The sequence below is a fragment of the Pseudophryne corroboree genome, chromosome 2 (assembly GCF_028390025.1).
Source record: "Pseudophryne corroboree isolate aPseCor3 chromosome 2, aPseCor3.hap2, whole genome shotgun sequence".
NCBI lineage: Eukaryota > Metazoa > Chordata > Amphibia > Anura > Myobatrachidae > Pseudophryne > Pseudophryne corroboree.
The window spans coordinates 1,010,640,682-1,010,660,058 of record NC_086445.1 but is presented as its reverse complement, the minus strand read 5'-3'; the positions used below and the strand labels follow the sequence as shown (position 1 = coordinate 1,010,660,058).

The following is a 19,377-nucleotide window of genomic DNA, read 5'->3' as shown; positions in this document are numbered from 1 at the left end:
TTTGAACACACCCCACCCAAATCTAACTCTCTCTGCACATGTTACATCTGCACCCCCTGCACTGCACATGGTTTTGCCCAACTGCTAACAAATTTGCTGCTGCAATCAACTCTGAATTAGGTCCATACGAGGTCATTCTGACCCGATCACACGTTGCAGTTTTTTGCAGCGTAGTGATCGGGTCAGAATTGCGCATGCGCCAGCGCATGGCCGTCCGTCGCTGCGCTACTATCGCCTCTGCCTGATTGATAGGCAGAGGCGGTCGATGGGTGGGAGGGGTCAAAACGGCGGCGTTTGGCCGCCATTTCGTGGGCGCAGTCCGGCCAACGCAGGCGTGGCAGGACCGTGCGGGGAGTGGCCCGCAGCGGCTGCAAACGTCGCACGCAGCTGTTGCGGCCCGGGGAGCGATGAGTAGCTCCCGCCCAGCACGCTAAAGCTGCACTGGTCGGGAGCTACTCTTAAAGTGCAAAGGCATCACCGCTGTGCAATGCCTTTGCACTTCTGCGGGGGAAGGGGGGGACCGGACTGACATGCGGGGCGGACTAGCCCTGTGCTGGGCGTCCCCCCGCATGTCTGGGTTCATGATCGTAGCTGTGCTAAATTTAGCACAGCTACGATCAACTCGGAATGACCCCCATAGTGCCTTCATTGTGTACAGGCTATAGATGCCTTTCCAGGGAGTAGGAGAGGTTTGTGCAGCTGCCAATGGTTCTAGGTTTTCTATTAAAAACAATTAACAAGGTCATACTGTATTGTTACTAATTGCTGTGCATATTGAATTATGTTCATCTCCTTTCTTGTTATTTATAAAAATCCAGAATACAGTTGTGCAGTTTTGTAACGTGTGGTTCAGCACTTCTGACAGCAGGTGGCAGTGTGGTACTACTTATTCTTTTAATTTTTATCTTTTTTTTTCCCCCCACCTGCCTGTAAACACTTAACACCTACGCAGCTAAGCATCGGTCTCCTATAAATCTTTCTATGCAATTACAGTGCATGGCATATCGGCTCCCATTTATATACATCTATGTGTTCTCAGAGGGGCAGTTGGGCAAACTGTTGTCACGGTAGTAATAAGTTGAAGGAACAATCATTATTTGGTTTGCAATGAAAAGCTGTGGCTATCTTTCTTGTTATAAAGTGTAAGGTGCTATAATAAACACAAAACTGTACAAATACATCACTAGAACCCACAAAGTATGCCTTTGTCTGCAATTATCGGGCACTGCACTGCCGCTGCACACTGCAGATTCTTACGGCAGCCCAACATAGCTCCAAATTACCAATATTGCGATGTGACGTCATTATGCGTCGACGGCACATTGCCAACTTCACATTGAATTGAATTGCCCCCATCGTCTGTCCCGCGATCATCCCTAGAGTAAAAACATCTAAGGTGGATAGGATGCATTTTTTTTTATTTTTTATTTTGGAAAGACTGTGTTTTATCTCAAGCAGTCATTTACATTTGCATAATGTACTCTTTAATTTGTAGACGCATTTACTAACTTCTGCACAGATCTGCAGAACATTGTCCTGTCCCAGCTACTTACTGACGCATAAATATTTTGCCAAGCCTCTTATAACTGAGGTGAAGAAATGTTCCCAGGAAAATGCGTTTCACTTCCTGAACATCTGCTCTTCTTAAGGGCAGATCATTTGTTATGATAACGTAATTCCATCCATTGACTTGTGTTTGCAGAACCAGATAAACGATGTATACAACACTGTAGGCGTCACACGATACAGTACGAAAGCCAGGATTTCCCAGCAGAACTAGAGAGAGAATACATTTACATACTATTTACATGTATACCAGTAAATGCTGGAACTGAGAAATGGCTGTCAGATGCATGCAAATGGCCTTGTTTGTACTTGTACACCTATTATTGTGCAATACACACACTTCAGGTAAAGCCGCAGAGCTTTCATCAATGCTAAATACTCTGATTGCCACTCTCTATAATTATTCTCCAGAGCTTTCTGCGGATGATGGGCAAAATTCACTAAAATTATGTATATATTTTATCCCGTTTAAAGTAACGCTGAGGTCCAGTTACTGCCACATTTGCTTCTGATGTTTCCTCATACAGCCCCCTCTTCCCTCTCGGCGCGCCAATTTCCCATGAGACTCTGCTAGTGCCGGGCGTCATTTTACCCGAAAAATGCTTCCAAGTTGCAGTGCAAAGCGGCTCGGAGGCACCAGGAGACTGTGCTGGTTAATGTGATAGGCGACACTTGTATATTGTGTTGTGTGCGCCTGACTCTTTGAATCTGCATACGAAGTGTTCCGTTGCAGCAGCCGTGACTTTTTTCCAATACACGTTCCGCTTTGCTTCATATACAGACTCCGTGGCACACAGATATACAAGTGTTGCAAATCAAATTAAGCAGCACAGTCTCCTGGTGCGCCCTAGCTGCATTCCGTTACGTCAAAGATGCATATTTGGCAAGAAAAGACGCCCGACGCTAACTGGAGTCACTCCCGCTGCATGGCGTATTGAAGCTGGATGTATGAGGACACCTCTGTATAGTTACACGATTTCTCTACAGTAAAGTTCTTGTAGGCTCTGACTTAGGGGGGGGGGGGGGTGCTCCGATGTCTACGCAGATGGGAAATGCAGCGCGTTTGTGCCGCAATACAGCTGCAGCGGTGGTTGCAGTGCGCAGTAAACCACAGCGTGGGAGACATGTTGCTGTCGTTTGGGGGTGGTGACAATGGGGGTGATTCCAAATTGTTTGCTCGCTAGCTGCTTTTAGCAGCATTGCACACGCTAAGCCGCCGCCTACTGGGAGTGAATCTTAGCATAGCAGAATTGCGAACGAAAGATTAGCAGAATTGCGAATAGAAATTTCTTAGCAGTTTCTGAGTAGCTCGAGACTTACTCCTACAGTGCGATCAGTTCAGTCAGTTTCGTTCCTGGTTTGACGTCACAAACACACCCAGCGTTCGCCCAGACACTCCCCCGTTTCTTCAGACACTCCCGCGTTTTTCCCAGAAACGCCAGCACACTACCAGAAAATGGCCAGTTTCCGCCCAGAAACACCCACTTCCTGTCAATCACACTCCGATCACCAGAACGATGAAAAAACTTTGTTATGCCGTGAGTAAAATACCAAACTTTTGTGCTAATTTACTTGGCGCAGGCACGCTGCGAACATTGCGCATGCGCAGTTTGCGACTAATCGCTCCGTAGCGGAAAAAAATAACGAGCGAACAACTCGGAATGACCCCCAATGAGCGGTGCACAAAACGGAGGCTTGGCATTTTGTGGGAGTGCCGAAGCAAGAGTCTTCCAACACAGATTCTTTGGTCTCAGCAGCTTATTTGGTCCCTTATAGGTACATCAGAATATGTCATATTCCAATCTGTTTGTTACTGACGCTATCGTACAGTTTCCAGGGAACACAGCGATGTGCCCAGATTTTGCTTTGGTTTATAAACCCCATCCTACCTCTGTTGCCCAGCGTGTATTCCCACTCTAGTACATACACACAAGCTGACCAGATACAGAGCCCACAGTGGTGATTACACAATCTGGTGCACAAGTCATCTCTTACACTAATTTGGAAGACCTGTGAAAATAGTGAAAATGATTTATTTTTAGTTCTTTGAGGAAACTAATTAAGGAAGGTAATTTGTCCGAGGACTGAGGATTGCACATACTGTCCTGGTCTACTCCCTGGGAAGCTGCCAATCTGTGTCATGTTACGGGAACACACAACGCGAGTAGGGTTCTAATTAAGAAATTAAGTCTGTTGGCTGTAATTTAGGAGCTAGGCAGATCTAGCTGTTATCTTTCATTAATAACAATGGAAATGAACATACTGTAGAAACGACAGTGAGACATGGAGAGGAACGGGATAAGCCTGAAGCTGGCCGTACACGATATAATATTATACTCTACATGTCGCAAAAAAATGGACGATAAACGTCCAAAATCTATCAGATCATTTTCGGGCCTGTTGATAAATGCCGTCAACTTTTCACAGCACTGACACCGGTCATGTCGGTAGATTCCGCCTGTCGGGGGAATATTGTGGGCCATTTGTATAGAAAAAAAAAACATGACGTACTGCAGTTGTTTTAGTATTTTGTCTGACTTAATTTGGCCCTTGAATTGTAACATTTAAATAATTATTCCAAACCAAAAAGACTAGAAAATTGCTACTCTCCCCCCAAAAATAATGCAAGACAGAACAGTTTAAAAGTGAAAACTGACATCTTTACCCTTTATTGCCTCTATGGACTGGCTGTATAACCAGGGCAGTAGAGAGCCGGGCTGGGCCCTGATACTTATCAGGGGGCGTGGCCTAATAAAGGAGGCGTGGTCATGCACCCTTAGAAAAAAATACTGAAAAAAAAGGTATTTTAAGCACCTCCACGGCCACACCGTAGCCCAGTACACAGCAGCGTGTGCTGGGCTGAGGAGAAGACCTGCAGCTGCTGCTGCCAAGTAAGGGGCCCGGGCTTTAACTGGGCCCCTCCATCAGCCCTGGGCCCGGGTAATTTGTACCCTCTCCCCCCCCCTCTCGGCACCACTGTGTATAACCTCATACCTGATACCGCAAAAGTCATTTTTAGGAACATTTTCAGATCCCACTCTTGTAGAATATATGTGAGAGAGCGACAGACAGACGTCTGGAGAAATCCAAGGTTTCAGTTTAATATTTGTTTCATCAGAGATTGCATATAAAAAATGATCGGTTGTAATTAGTCACACTGGATGTCCTCAGCCACCCGTGAGGAAGGATCAGTCTGTGTTTGTCCTGCTTTAAAATACTTAGCAGATGTTGCAAATATGATGTTGTAATTGTATTTACATGGGGGGTCATTCCGAGTTGTTCGCTCGCAAGTGAATTTTAGCAGATTTGCTCATGCTAAGCCGCCGCCTACTGGGAGTGAATCTTAGCATCTTAAAATTGCGAACGATGTATTTGCAATATTGCGATTACACACCTCGTAGCAGTTTCTGAGTAGCTCCAGACTTACTCGGCATCTGCGATCAGTTCAGTGCTTGTCGTTCCTGGTTTGACGTCACAAACACTCCCAGCGTTCGCCCAGACACTCCTCCGTTTCTCCGGCCACTCATGCGTTTTTTCCGGAAACGGTAGCGTTTTTTCCCACACGCCCATAAAATGGCCTGTTTCCGCCCAGTAACACCCATTTCCTGTCAATCACATTACGATCGCCAGAACGATGAAAAAGCCGTGAGTAAAATTCCTAAGTGCATAGCAAATTTACTTGGCGCAGTCGCAGTGCGGACATTGCGCATGCGCATTAAGCGGAAAATCGCTGCGATGCGAAGATTTTTACCGAGCGAACAACTCGGAATGACCCCCATGGAGCCTGTGGCCTATTTATAGTGTTCCTGTGTAAGGTCACTAGTCCTTGGTCAGAAGTTCGGGGGTATATTTCCTAAAGGTCAATTGATTTTTTTATTGATTTCAAAACAGTCTAAATCAGGCTTGTCCAACCCGCGGCCCGCGGGCCGCATGCGGCCCAAGTCGGCTAGTAATGCGGCCCAGGAGCAGCGCTGCAGCAGAGGTTTTTTTTTTTTTTTTTGAGTACGGACACCACATGTGAGGCTGAGCCGGCCCCAGCAGGCTGTCAGCACATCCTGATTGGATTGCTGCTGCTGGGACCAGCACCAGCTCACGCCCTCTCCGCTGTCAGTCATAGTGTAGCCCTCCTCCGCTGCATAGCGGCACACGTGACTGAGCAGCGCGAGAGTAGAGGAGCCCAGCGGAGAAGTTGGTTGTACAAGAACACGTGGAGCGGCGGACGGAGACGGAGGCAGCGCTGCAGGAGCGGTAAGTATGTGTCTGTGCGTGTGTGTGTGTTTTTTTACAGCTACAAGGGGCACAGTACAAGGGCGCAGCTACAAGGGGCACAGTACAAGGGGGCAGCTACAGGGCCACAACTACAAGGGGCACAGTACAAGGGGGCAGCTACAAGGGGCACAGTACAAGGGGGCAGCTACAGGGCCACAACTACAAGGGGCACAGTACAAGGGGCACAGTACAAGGGGGCAGCTACAGGGCCACAACTACAAGGGGCACAGTACAAGGGGGCAGCTACAAGGGGCACTGTACAAGGGGGCAGCTACAGGGCCACAACTACAAGGGGCACAGTACAAGGGGGCAGCTACAAGGGGCACAGTACAAGGGTGCAGCTACAGGGCCACAACTTCAAGGGGCACAGTACAAGGGGGCAGCTACAGGGTCACAACTACAAGGGGCACAGTACAAGGGGCACAGCTACAGGGGCACAACTACAAGGGGCACAGTACAAGGGGGCAGCTACAGGGCCACAACTACAAGGGGCACAACTAGAAGGGGCACAGTACAAGGGGCACAGCTACAGGGGCACAACTACAAGGGGCACAGTACAAGGGGGCAGCTACAAGGGGCACAGTACAAGGGGGCAGCTACAAGGGGTACAGTACAAGGGGGCAGCTACAGGGGCACAACTACAAGGGGCGCAGTACAAGGGGGCAGCTACAAGGGGCACAGTACAAGGGGGCAGCTACAGGGCCACAACTACAAGGGGCACAGTACAAGGGGCAGCTACAAGGGGCACAGTACAAGGGGGCAGCTACAGGGCCACAACTACAAGGGGCACAGTACAAGGGGGCAGCTACAGGGGCACAACTACAAGGGGCGCAGTACAAGGGGGCAGCTACAAGGGGCACAGTACAAGGGGCACAGTACAAGGGGGCAGCTACATGGGCACAACTATAAGGGGCACAGCTACAGGGGCACAACTACAAGGGGCACAGTACAAGGGGCACAGCTACAGGGGCACAACTACAAGGGGCACAGTACAAGGGGGCAGCTACAAGGGGCACAGTACAAGGGGGCAGCTACAGGGGCACAACTACAAGGGGCGCAGCTATAGTGGCACAGCTACAAGGGGCGCAGCTACAGGGGACGCAGCTACAGGGGCACAGCTACTAGGGGCACAGTACAAGGAGCGCAGCTACAGGGGCACAACTACAAGGGGTACAACTACAAGGGGCACAGTACAAGGGGCGCAGCTACAGGGGCACAACTACAAGGGGCACAGTACAAGGGGCGCAGCTACAGGGGCACAACTACAAGGGGCGCAGCTATAGTGGCACAGCTACAAGGGGCGCAGCTACAGGGGCACAACTACAAGGGATGCAGCTACAGGGGCACAGCTACAAGTAAGTTTAATATGTTAACTATGTTTTCTATGGTTTTTTTGGATGATCAGGTATCGTTACTGTTGTTTTATTTTATGTGCGGCCCAAACCAAATTTTCATCTTCTAATGTGGCCCAGGGAAGGTAAAAGGTTGGACACCCCTGGTCTAAATCAATCAAACACACATTTACTAACATTTAAAAATGAATCTGAACAATCCTGTTTCAGCGATTTGAAATTGATAAACATAGGCTGGAAATCAACCTTTAGTAAATATACCTCTACGTATGTAAGTCAGGTTTACTGCAGTCTAAATAAGAGCCTCAGATACAGTATAGTGAGAATTGCATGAAAAATAGTAGGACATTTACAAAACAAATGCGATATAGGGCTAATTGTGTTAATAAGCAAGTGCGAGGTGTCTATGATGACACTATGGTGTCCATTACACAGAGTAATTCAGGCATCGGCTGCATGGGGAACCTCCTTGATTACACATAATAGGTATCTGTCCTTGGTATGTAACACTGAGATCATGTACTAGCCGGTGTCTGTGCTTAGTCTGGCTGCCTTCATAGGGCAGGACAGTCCTTGGTCCCATAGTAAGGAGGTAATACGCTAGGAGAATACCCCTGATACGGTCTGTCCTGGCATTTTTGTTAGCACTCATCTTGAGCTGGGGTTCCGTTCACACTGTGTAGTCCTCACTCGGTAGATTATTCTGCCACGGTTTCATCTTCCCTTCACACCCTGGAACCCACATTACAGCAGGTAGATATTCAGTCACGGTTCCATCTTTCCTTCACACCCTGGAACCCACATTACAGCAGGTAGATATTCAGTCACGGTTCCATCTTCCCTTCACACCCTGGAACCCACATTACAGCACGTAGATTATTCAACCATGGTTCCATCTTCCCTACACACCCTGGAACCCACATTACAGCAGGTAGATTATTCTGCCACGGTCCCATCTTCCCTTCACACCCTGGAACCCACATTACAGCACGTAGATTATTCAACCATGGTTCCATCTTCCCTACACACCCTGAAACCCACATTACAGCGGGTAGATTATTCTGCAACGGTTCCATCCTCCCTTCACACCCTGGAACCCACATTACAGCAGGTAGATTATTCTGCCACGGTTCCATCTTCCCTTCACACCCTGGAACCCACATTACAGCAGGTAGATTACTTTGCCACGGTTCCATCTTCCCTTCACACCCTGGAGCCCACATTACAGCGGGTAGATTATTCTGCCACGGTTCCATCTTCCCTTCACACCCTGGAACCCACATTACAGCAGGTAGATTACTTTGCCACGGTTCCATCTTCCCTTCACACCCTGGAACCCACATTACAGCAGGTAGATTATTCTGCCACGGTTCCATCTTCCCTTCACAGCCTGGAGCCCACATGACAATAGGTAGATTACTCTGCCACGGTTCCATCTTCCCTTCACACCCTGGAGCTCACATGACAATAGGTAGATTATTCTGCCATGGTTCCATGTTCCCTTCACACCCTGGAGCCCACATTACAGCGGGTAGATTATTCTGCCACAGTTCCATCTTCCCTTCACACCCTGGAGCCCACATTACAGCGGGTAGATTATTCTGCCACGGTTCCATCTTCCCTTCACACCCTGGAGCCCACATTACAGCGGGTAGATTATTCTGCCACGGTTCCATCTTCCCTTCATGCCCTGGAACCTACATTACAGCGGGTAGATTATTCTGCCACGGTTCCATCTTCCCTTCACACTCTGGAGCCCACATTACAGCACGTAGATTATTCTGCCACGGTTCCTTCTTCCTTTCACACCCTGGAGCCATTACAGCCAGTAGATTATTCTGGCACGGTTCCATCCTCCCTTCACACCCTGGAGCCCACATTACAGCGAGTAGATTATTCTGCCACGGTTCCATCTTCCCTTCACACCCTGGAGCCCACATTACAGCGGGTAGATTATTCTGCCACGGTTCCATCCTCCCTTCACACCCTGGAGCCCACATTACAGCGGATAGATTTTTCTGCCACGGTTCTATCTTCCCTTCACACCCTGGAGCTCACATGACAATAGGTAGATTATTCTGCCACGGTTCCATCTTCCCTTCACACCCTGAAATCCACATTACAGCAGGTAGATTATTCAGCCACGGTTCCATCTTCCCTTCACACCCTGGAGCCCACATTACAGCAGGTAGATTATTCAGCCATGATTGCAACTACTGTACCTTTCACACCCAGGAACCCTCACGGCAGCCTGATTGGATGTCTCCCAAAACCTCTAGGGACCTTCCGAGCCTTTTAGGTGGATGCTAAGGCATGGTTATGCTAACTCCCCCAGGCCCTTTCTCTCATTATCTAAGAGAAGCCTGGCAAATCATGGCTTCTAGAAGTCTAAAAGGAACCCCGAGCTGTCACAGGCGTTCCTTACCGCCCAATGCAAACTGCATCTGCTTTTGGCTACTAACATTCAGTGGACACCTTCATTACTGATCAGTAATTGTAGCACCTTCACAATTAGGGCATGATTCTGATTTGTACACATTGCCCATGTTCATGCAACTGAGCGATTATCACCGCAGTCGCACTGCGCACACCCTAAGGTACTTTTGCGCTGCTGCTCGCAGTGAGGATTTAATCGCAGAGTGCTTGGCCTCAAGAAACCGCTTGGGGAAGGGGCGACAAAAACGTAGGCCTGTCACGGCCATTTTCAAGCTGTGTATGCCTACAGCTGCAATCATGTATGCAGAGAAACATGGCGCCAGCGTTGCTACAGCCGCATCCAGTTTGCGTAGCCATGCGCTCACTTGGGGAGTCAGTGTTCCTCACTACTGCATCAGTGGGCGTCTCTATTCTTCTCAGGGCGGCTGCTTCACATGCATTGCTTAGCAAGTCCGTAGCCTGAAAGAGCGCAGCTGCCTAGGCTTTTGCATACTGTACAAATCGGAATCAGACCCTTACTTCTCCTTTTCTGCACCACTGGTAGCATCTCAGAAATGACTATAATGCAGGCAGCATCACTCCTGCCACTGGGTTCCCTCTCCTGACACCCACTGAATAGGAAATAAAGTATATACATTTATAACATGAAAAGAGAAAAACCCCACCAAGCTAAACGCCCAATTAGAGAGAGTGCCTTGATTCGTGACCACTTTGGAAAGGATATTGGAGTCTCATACATTTTGCATCATCCTCACAGCATTGTCTATACCAGTCAGCGTACCTGTGCCTCATAACCGGCAGCTGCGTGGTCTCAGGATCTCACTGACCCTGCGCTGCTGAAAACCATTGCTTGTAGGAGAGTGAAGGAAAGTCACGAATGTAATGTCTGTAAGATTTGCGTAGTCTTTTATATCGTATCCTATCGCAGCGACCTGAAATCATCATTGCGGATTGTAAACGATTTCCCTGATATTGGGACTTTCTTTCTTTCTTTCTTTCTTTCTTTCTTTCTTTCTTTCTTTCTTTCTTTCTTTCTTTCTTTCTTTCTTTCTTTCTCTCTTTCTCTTTCTCTCTCTCTCTTTCTCTCTTTCTCTCTCTCCTCTCTTTCTTTCTTTCTTTCTTTCTTTCTTTCTTTCTCTTTCTTTCTTTCTTTCTTTCTTTCTCTCTCTCTCTCTTTCTTTCTTTCTTTCTTTCTTTCTTTCTTTCTTTCTTTCCTTCTTTCTCTCTTTCTCTCTCTCCTCTCTTTCTTTCTTCCTCTCTCTCTCTCTCTCTCTCTCTCTCTCTCTTTCTTTCTCTCTTTCTTTCTCTCTTTCTTCTCTCTCTCTCTTTCTTTCTTTCTTTCTTTCTTTCTTTCTTTCTTTCTTTCTCTCTTTCTCTCTTTCTCTCTTTCTCTCTTTTTCTCTTTTTCTCTTTTTCTCTTTCTCTCTTTCTCTCTCTCCTCTGTCTTTCTTTCTCTCTTCTCTCTCTTTCTCTCTTTCTTTCTTTCTTTCTTTCTTTCTTTCTTTCTTTCTTTCTTTCTGACCTCATTCTAATACTGGTCACCTCTGTGTTCCCAAAACGTATGTACAGGTGTCTCCTCACTCACCTCTGCTACAGTCGCGCCAAACAGCCCCTCTTGCCGCACCAGGTCCCGAGAAGTGTCTGGCGTTTATTGTGCGTCTTTTTTAATGCTTCGTAGTCGCAACGCAATGCGACTAGTACACACAAGGAGACTGTGCGTATTAATTTGATCTATGACTATTGTGTATCTGTGTGACTCTGAATCTGTGTACGAAGTGCTACAATGTAGCAGCCGCAGCTCTTTTCCAATACAAGTTCTGTTCTGCTCCGTATACAGATTGTCACACACAGTATACAAAGTGTCATATATCAAGTGAATAAGCACAGTCTCCTCGTGTGTCCTGCAAAGAAGCATTTTTGGCAAAAAAAAGACGTCCAGCGCTAGCAGTGTTGTATGGGAGCTGGTGGCTCACTCACGCCAGGCATCTTGCTATACAGTGCGTACTGAGGCTGGACGCATCTGTATACTGTATATAAGGCGGGATATGGTGCTTTTGCCTGTGCGGGTAGAGGTTATATAGGAGGGGGACCCTACCCCTTTGTCCATCTGTTTTGTAACATAATTAATCTTAGCTGTATGTACCCTTAAACAAAATCTGTCATGAGTAAGAACTATGGTACAGAGGAGTCATCGCTCGGGGTGCGCTGTATAATATATTCAGTCAGTAAGGAAATAGCTGAATAAGCAGGTGTACCGGCCATGTCACATAAATCTAATGCCGGTGGAACTGTATTACCGTCTTTGTGAGGTGACGTTTATCTGTAAAGGCAAATTGTTATATTAAATGACTGTAGATCTGGAAATTGATCTGCTCGGCTCTGTGTCTGCGCCCTCCAGGGCTCCTGTCTTGGCAGTCTCAGCCCCAGCTGCCTTTGTATCTCTCCGCTGTGACCAAGTCAGCAGCTTTGTGAGAAAGTGCAAGGTGGGCAGGATGGGCCGACATTGTGTCACCTTTCTCCAGGCCGGCCAGCAGCTAAAGTTCCCCGTCAGTGGTCACACTTATCTGCATACAAGAAGGGTGACATAAAATGCGGATACAGCACAGTGCACTGCAATACCTTTATATCCTGGTGTTATTATCTGGAATAGGACACTAACAATGTGTTTTATGTTTGTACCTCTCCAATACACTCCACGTACTGTACCTCTCCAATACACTCCACGTACTGTACCTTTCTCATACACTCCATATACTGTACCTCTCTCATACACTCCACGTACTGTACCTCTCTCATACACCCCACGTACTGTACCTCTCTCATACACTCCACGTACTGTACCTCTCTCATACACTCCACGTACTGTACATATCTCATACACTCCACGTACTGTACATATCTCATACACTCCACGTACTGTACCTCTCTCATACACTCCACGTACTATACCTCTATCATACACTCCACATACTGTACCTCTCCAATACACTCCACATACTGTACCTCTCCAATACACTCCACGTACTGTACCTTTCTCATACACTCCATATACTGTACCTTTCTCATACACTCAATATACTGCACGTCTCTCATACACTCCACGTACTGTACCTCTCTCATACACTCCACGTACTGTACCTCTCCCATAGACTCCACGTACTGTACCTTTCTCATACACTCCATATACTGTACCTCTCTCATACACTCCACGTACTGTACCTCTCTCATACACTCCACGTACTGTACCTCTCTCATACACTCCACGTACTGTACCTCTCTCATACACTCCACGTACTGTACCTCTCATACACTCCACGTACTGTACCTCTCTCATACACTCCATATACTGTACCTCTCTCATACACTCCACGTACTGTACCTCTCTCATACACTCCACGTACTGTACCTCTCTCATACACTCCATGTACTGTACCTATCTCATACACTCCACGTACTGTACCTCTCTCATACACTCCACGTACTGTACCTCTCTCATACACTCCATGTACTGTACCTATCTCATACACTCCACGTACTGTACCGTTCTCATACACTCCATATACTGTACCGTTCTCATACACTCCATATACTGTACCTTTCTCATACACTCCACGTACTGTACCTCATTCATACACTCCACGTACTGTACCTCTCTCATACACTCCACGTACTGTACCTTTCTCATACACTCCATATACTGTACCTCTCTCATACACTCCACGTACTGTACCTCTCTCATACACTCCACGTACTGTACCTCTCTCATACACTCCACGTACTGTACCTCTCTCATACACTCCACGTACTGTACCTCTCTCATACACTCCACGTACTGTACCTCTCTCATACACTCCACGTACTGTACCTCTCATACACTCCACGTACTGTACCTCTCTCATACACTCCATATACTGTACCTCTCTCATACACTCCACGTACTGTACCTCTCTCATACACTCCACGTACTGTACCTCTCTCATACACTCCATGTACTGTACCTATCTCATACACTCCACGTACTGTACCTCTCTCATACACTCCACGTACTGTACCTCTCTCATACACTCCATATACTGTACTTCTCTCATACACTCCACATACTGTACCTCTCTCATACACTCCACGTACTGTACCTCTCTCATACACTCCATGTACTGTACCTATCTCATACACTCCACGTACTGTACCTCTCTCATACACTCCACGTACTGTACCTCTCTCATACACTCCATGTACTGTACCTATCTCATACACTCCACGTACTGTACCTCTCTCATACACTCCACGTACTGTACCTCTCTCATACACTCCATATACTGTACTTCTCTCATACACTCCACGTACTGTACCTCTCTCATACACTCCATGTACCACTAATACCTCTCTCATACACTCCATGTACTGTACCTCTCTCATACACTCCACGTACTGTACCTCTCTCATACACTCCACGTACTGTACCTCTCTCATACACTCCATGTACCACTAATACCTCTCTCATACACTCCATATACTGTACCTCTCTCATACACTCCATGTACCACTAAAACCTCTCTCATACACTCCACGTACTGTACCTCTCTCATACACTCCACGTACTGTACCTCTCTCATACACTCCATGTACCACTAATACCTCTCTCATACACTCCATATACTGTGCCTCTCTCATACACTCCACATACTGTACCTCTCTCATACACTCCACGTACTGTACCTCTCTCATACACTCCACGTACTTTACCTCTCTCATACACTCCACGTACTGTACCTCTCCCATACACTGCATGTATCACTAATACCGCTCCCATACACTGCATGTACTGTACCTCTCTCATACACTCCATGTACTGTACCTCTCTCATACACTCCACGTCCTTTACCTCTCTCATACACTCCACGTACTGTACCTCTCTCATACACTCTATGTACCACTAATTTCTCTTTCATACACTCCATTTACTGTACCTCTCTCATACACTCCATGTACCTCTAATACCTCTCATACACTCCATATACTGTACCTCTCTCATACACTCCATGCACCACTAATACCTCTCTCATACACTCCATATACTGTACCTCTCTCATACACTCCATGTACCACTAATACCTCTCTCATACACTCCATATACTGTACCTCTCTCATACACTCCATGTTCTGTACCTCTCTCATACACTCCATGTACTGTACCTCTCTCATACACCCAATGTACTGTACCTCTCTCATACGTCCCATGTACTGTACCTCTGTCATACACTCCATGTACTGTACCTCTCGCATACGCTCCATGTACTGTACCTCTCTCATACACTCAATGTACCACTAATACCGCTCTCATACACTCCATGTACTGTACTTCTCTCATACACTGCATGTACCACTAATACAGCTCTCATACACCCCATGTACTGTACCTCTCTCATACACTCCATGTTCTGTACCTCTCTCATACACTCCATGTACTGTACCTCTCTCATACACCCAATGTACTGTACCTCTCTCATACATCCCATGTACTGTACCTCTGTCATACACTCCATGTACTGTACCTCTCGCATACGCTCCATGTACTGTACCTCTCTCATACACTCAATGTACCACTAATACCGCTCTCATACACTCCATGTACTGTACTTCTCTCATACACTCCATGTACCACTAATACCTCTCCAATACAGTCTATGTACTGTACCTCTCATACACTCCATGTACTGTACCTCTCTCATACACCCAACGTACTGTACCTCTCTCATACACTCCACTTATCACTAATACCTCTCTCATACACTCTATGTACCACTAATACCTCTCTCATACACTCCATATACTGTACCTCTCTCATACACTCCATGTACCACTAATACCTCTCTCATACACTCCATATACTGTGCCTCTCTCATACACTCCACATACTGTACCTCTCTCATACACTCCACGCACTGTACCTCTCTCATACACTCCACGTACCACTAATACCTCTCTCATACACTCCACGTACTGTACCTCTCTCATACACTCCACGTACTGTACCTCTCTCATACACTCCACGTACTGTACCTCTCTCATACACCCCATGTACTGTACCTCTCTCATACACCCAATGTACTGTACCTCTCTCATACATCCCATATACTGTACCTCTGTCATACACCCCATGTACTGTACCTCTCGCATACACGGCATGTACCACTAATACAGCTCTCATACACCCCATGTACTGTACCTCTCTCATACACCCAATGTACTGTACCTCTCTCATACATCCCATGTACTGTACCTCTGTCATGCACTCCATGTACTGTACCTCTCGCATACGCTTCATGTACTGTACCTCTCTCATACACTCAATGTACCACTAATACCGCTCTCATACACTCCATGTACTGTACCTCTCGCATACGCTCCATGTACTGTACCTATCTCATACACTCAATGTACCACTAATACCGCTCTCATACACTCCATGTACTGTACTTCTCTCATACACTGCATGTACCACTAATACAGCTCTCATACACCCCATGTACTGTACCTCTCTCATACACTCCATGTTCTGTACCTCTCTCATACACTCCATATACTGTACCTCTCTCATACACTCCATGTACTGTACCTCTCTCATACACTCCATGTACTGTACCTCTCTCATACACTCCATGTACTGTACCTCTCTCATACACCCAATGTACTGTACCTCTCTCATACGTCCCATGTACTGTACCTCTGTCATACACTCCATGTACTGTACCTCTCGCATACGCTCCATGTACTGTACCTCTCTCATACACTCAATGTACCACTAATACCGCTCTCATACACTCCATGTACTGTACTTCTCTCATACACTGCATGTACCACTAATACAGCTCTCATACACCCCATGTACTGTACCTCTCTCATACACTCCATGTTCTGTACCTCTCTCATACACTCCATGTACTGTACCTCTCTCATACACCCAATGTACTGTACCTCTCTCATACATCCCATGTACTGTACCTCTGTCATACACTCCATGTACTGTACCTCTCGCATACGCTCCATGTACTGTACCTCTCTCATACACTCAATGTACCACTAATACCGCTCTCATACACTCCATGTACTGTACTTATATCATACACTCCATGTACCACTAATACCTCTCCAATACAGTCTATGTACTGTACCTCTCATACACTCCATGTACTGTACCTCTCTCATACACCCAACGTACTGTACCTCTCTCATACACTCCACTTATCACTAATACCTCTCTCATACACTCTATGTACCACTAATACCTCTCTCATACACTCCATATACTGTACCTCTCTCATACACTCCATGTACCACTAATACCTCTCTCATACACTCCATATACTGTGCCTCTCTCATACACTCCACATACTGTACCTCTCTCATACACTCCACGCACTGTACCTCTCTCATACACTCCACGTACCACTAATACCTCTCTCATACACTCCACGTACTGTACCTCTCTCATACACTCCATGTACTGTACCTCTCTCATACACTCCACGTACTGTACCTCTCTCATACACCCCATGTACTGTACCTCTCTCATACACCCTATGTACTGTACCTCTCTCATACATCCCATATACTGTACCTCTGTCATACACCCCATGTACTGTACCTCTCGCATACACGGCATGTACCACTAATACAGCTCTCATACACCCCATGTACTGTACCTCTCTCATACACCCAATGTACTGTACCTCTCTCATACATCCCATGTACTGTACCTCTGTCATGCACTCCATGTACTGTACCTCTCGCATACGCTTCATGTACTGTACCTCTCTCATACACTCAATGTACCACTAATACCGCTCTCATACACTCCATGTACTGTACCTCTCGCATACGCTCCATGTACTGTACCTATCTCATACACTCAATGTACCACTAATACCGCTCTCATACACTCCATATACTGTACCTCTCTCATACACTCCATGTACTGTACCTCTCTCATACACTCCATGTACTGTACCTCTCTCATACACTCCATGTACTGTACCTCTCTCATACACCCAATGTACTGTACCTCTCTCATACACCATGTGCTGTACCTCTGTCATACACTCCATGTACTGTACCTCTCGCATACACCATGTACTGTACCTCTGTCATACACTCCATGTACTGTACCTCTCGCATACGCTCCATGTACTGTACCTCTCTCATACACTCCATGTACCACTAATACCGCTCTCATACACTCCATGTACTGTACTTCTCTCATACACTGCATGTACCACTAATACAGCTCTCATACACCCCATGTACTGTACCTCTCTCATACACTCCATGTTCTGTACCTCTCTCATACACTCCATGTACTGTACCTCTCTCATACACCCAATGTACTGTACCTCTCTCATACATCCCATGTACTGTACCTCTGTCATACACTCCATGTACTGTACCTCTCGCATACGCTCCATGTACTGTACCTCTCTCATACACTCAATGTACCACTAATACCGCTCTCATACACTCCATGTACTGTACTTCTCTCATACACTCCATGTACCACTAATACCTCTCCAATACAGTCTATGTACTGTACCTCTCATACACTCCATGTACTGTACCTCTCTCATACACCCAACGTACTGTACCTCTCTCATACACCCAATGTACTGTACCTCTCTCATACACCATGTACTGTACCTCTGTCATACACTCCATGTACTGTACCTCTCGCATACACCATGTACTGTACCTCTGTCATACACTCCATGTACTGTACCTCTCTCATACACTCCATATACTGTACCTCTCTCATACACTCCATGTACCACTAATACCTCTCTCATACACTCCATATACTGTGCCTCTCTCATACACTCCACATACTGTACCTCTCTCATACACTCCACGCACTGTACCTCTCTCATACACTCCACGTACCACTAATACCTCTCTCATACACTCCACGTACTGTACCTCTCTCATACACTCCACGTACTGTACCTCTCTCATACACTCCACGTACTGTACCTCTCTCATACACCCCATGTACTGTACCTCTCTCATACACCCAATGTACTGTACCTCTCTCATACATCCCATATACTGTACCTCTGTCATACACCCCATGTACTGTACCTCTCGCATACACGGCATGTACCACTAATACAGCTCTCATACACCCCATGTACTGTACCTCTCTCATACACCCAATGTACTGTACCTCTCTCATACATCCCATGTACTGTACCTCTGTCATGCACTCCATGTACTGTACCTCTCGCATACGCTTCATGTACTGTACCTCTCTCACACACTCAATGTACCACTAATACCGCTCTCATACACTCCATGTACTGTACCTCTCGCATACGCTCCATGTACTGTACCTATCTCATACACTCAATGTACCACTAATACCGCTCTCATACACTCCATATACTGTACCTCTCTCATACACTCCATGTACTGTACCTCTCTCATACACTCCATGTACTGTACCTCTCTCATACACTCCATGTACTGTACCTCTCTCATACACCCAATGTACTGTACCTCTCTCATACACCATGTACTGTACCTCTGTCATACACTCCATGTACTGTACCTCTCGCATACACCATGTACTGTACCTCTGTCATACACTCCATGTACTGTACCTCTCGCATACGCTCCATGTACTGTACCTCTCTCATACACTCAATGTACTGTACCTCTCTCATACACTGCATGTACTGTACCTCTCTCATGCACCCCATGTACT

The 19,377-nt window shown here is 46.7% G+C and overlaps 1 protein-coding gene across 3 annotated transcripts in view; it reads left to right on the top strand.

Moving 5' to 3' along the window:
- The window catches only part of DSCAM (DS cell adhesion molecule), a 796,975-nt gene that overhangs the window by 571,104 nt on the left and 206,494 nt on the right, over positions 1-19,377 (top strand). The gene's annotated exons all lie outside the window — the stretch shown is intronic.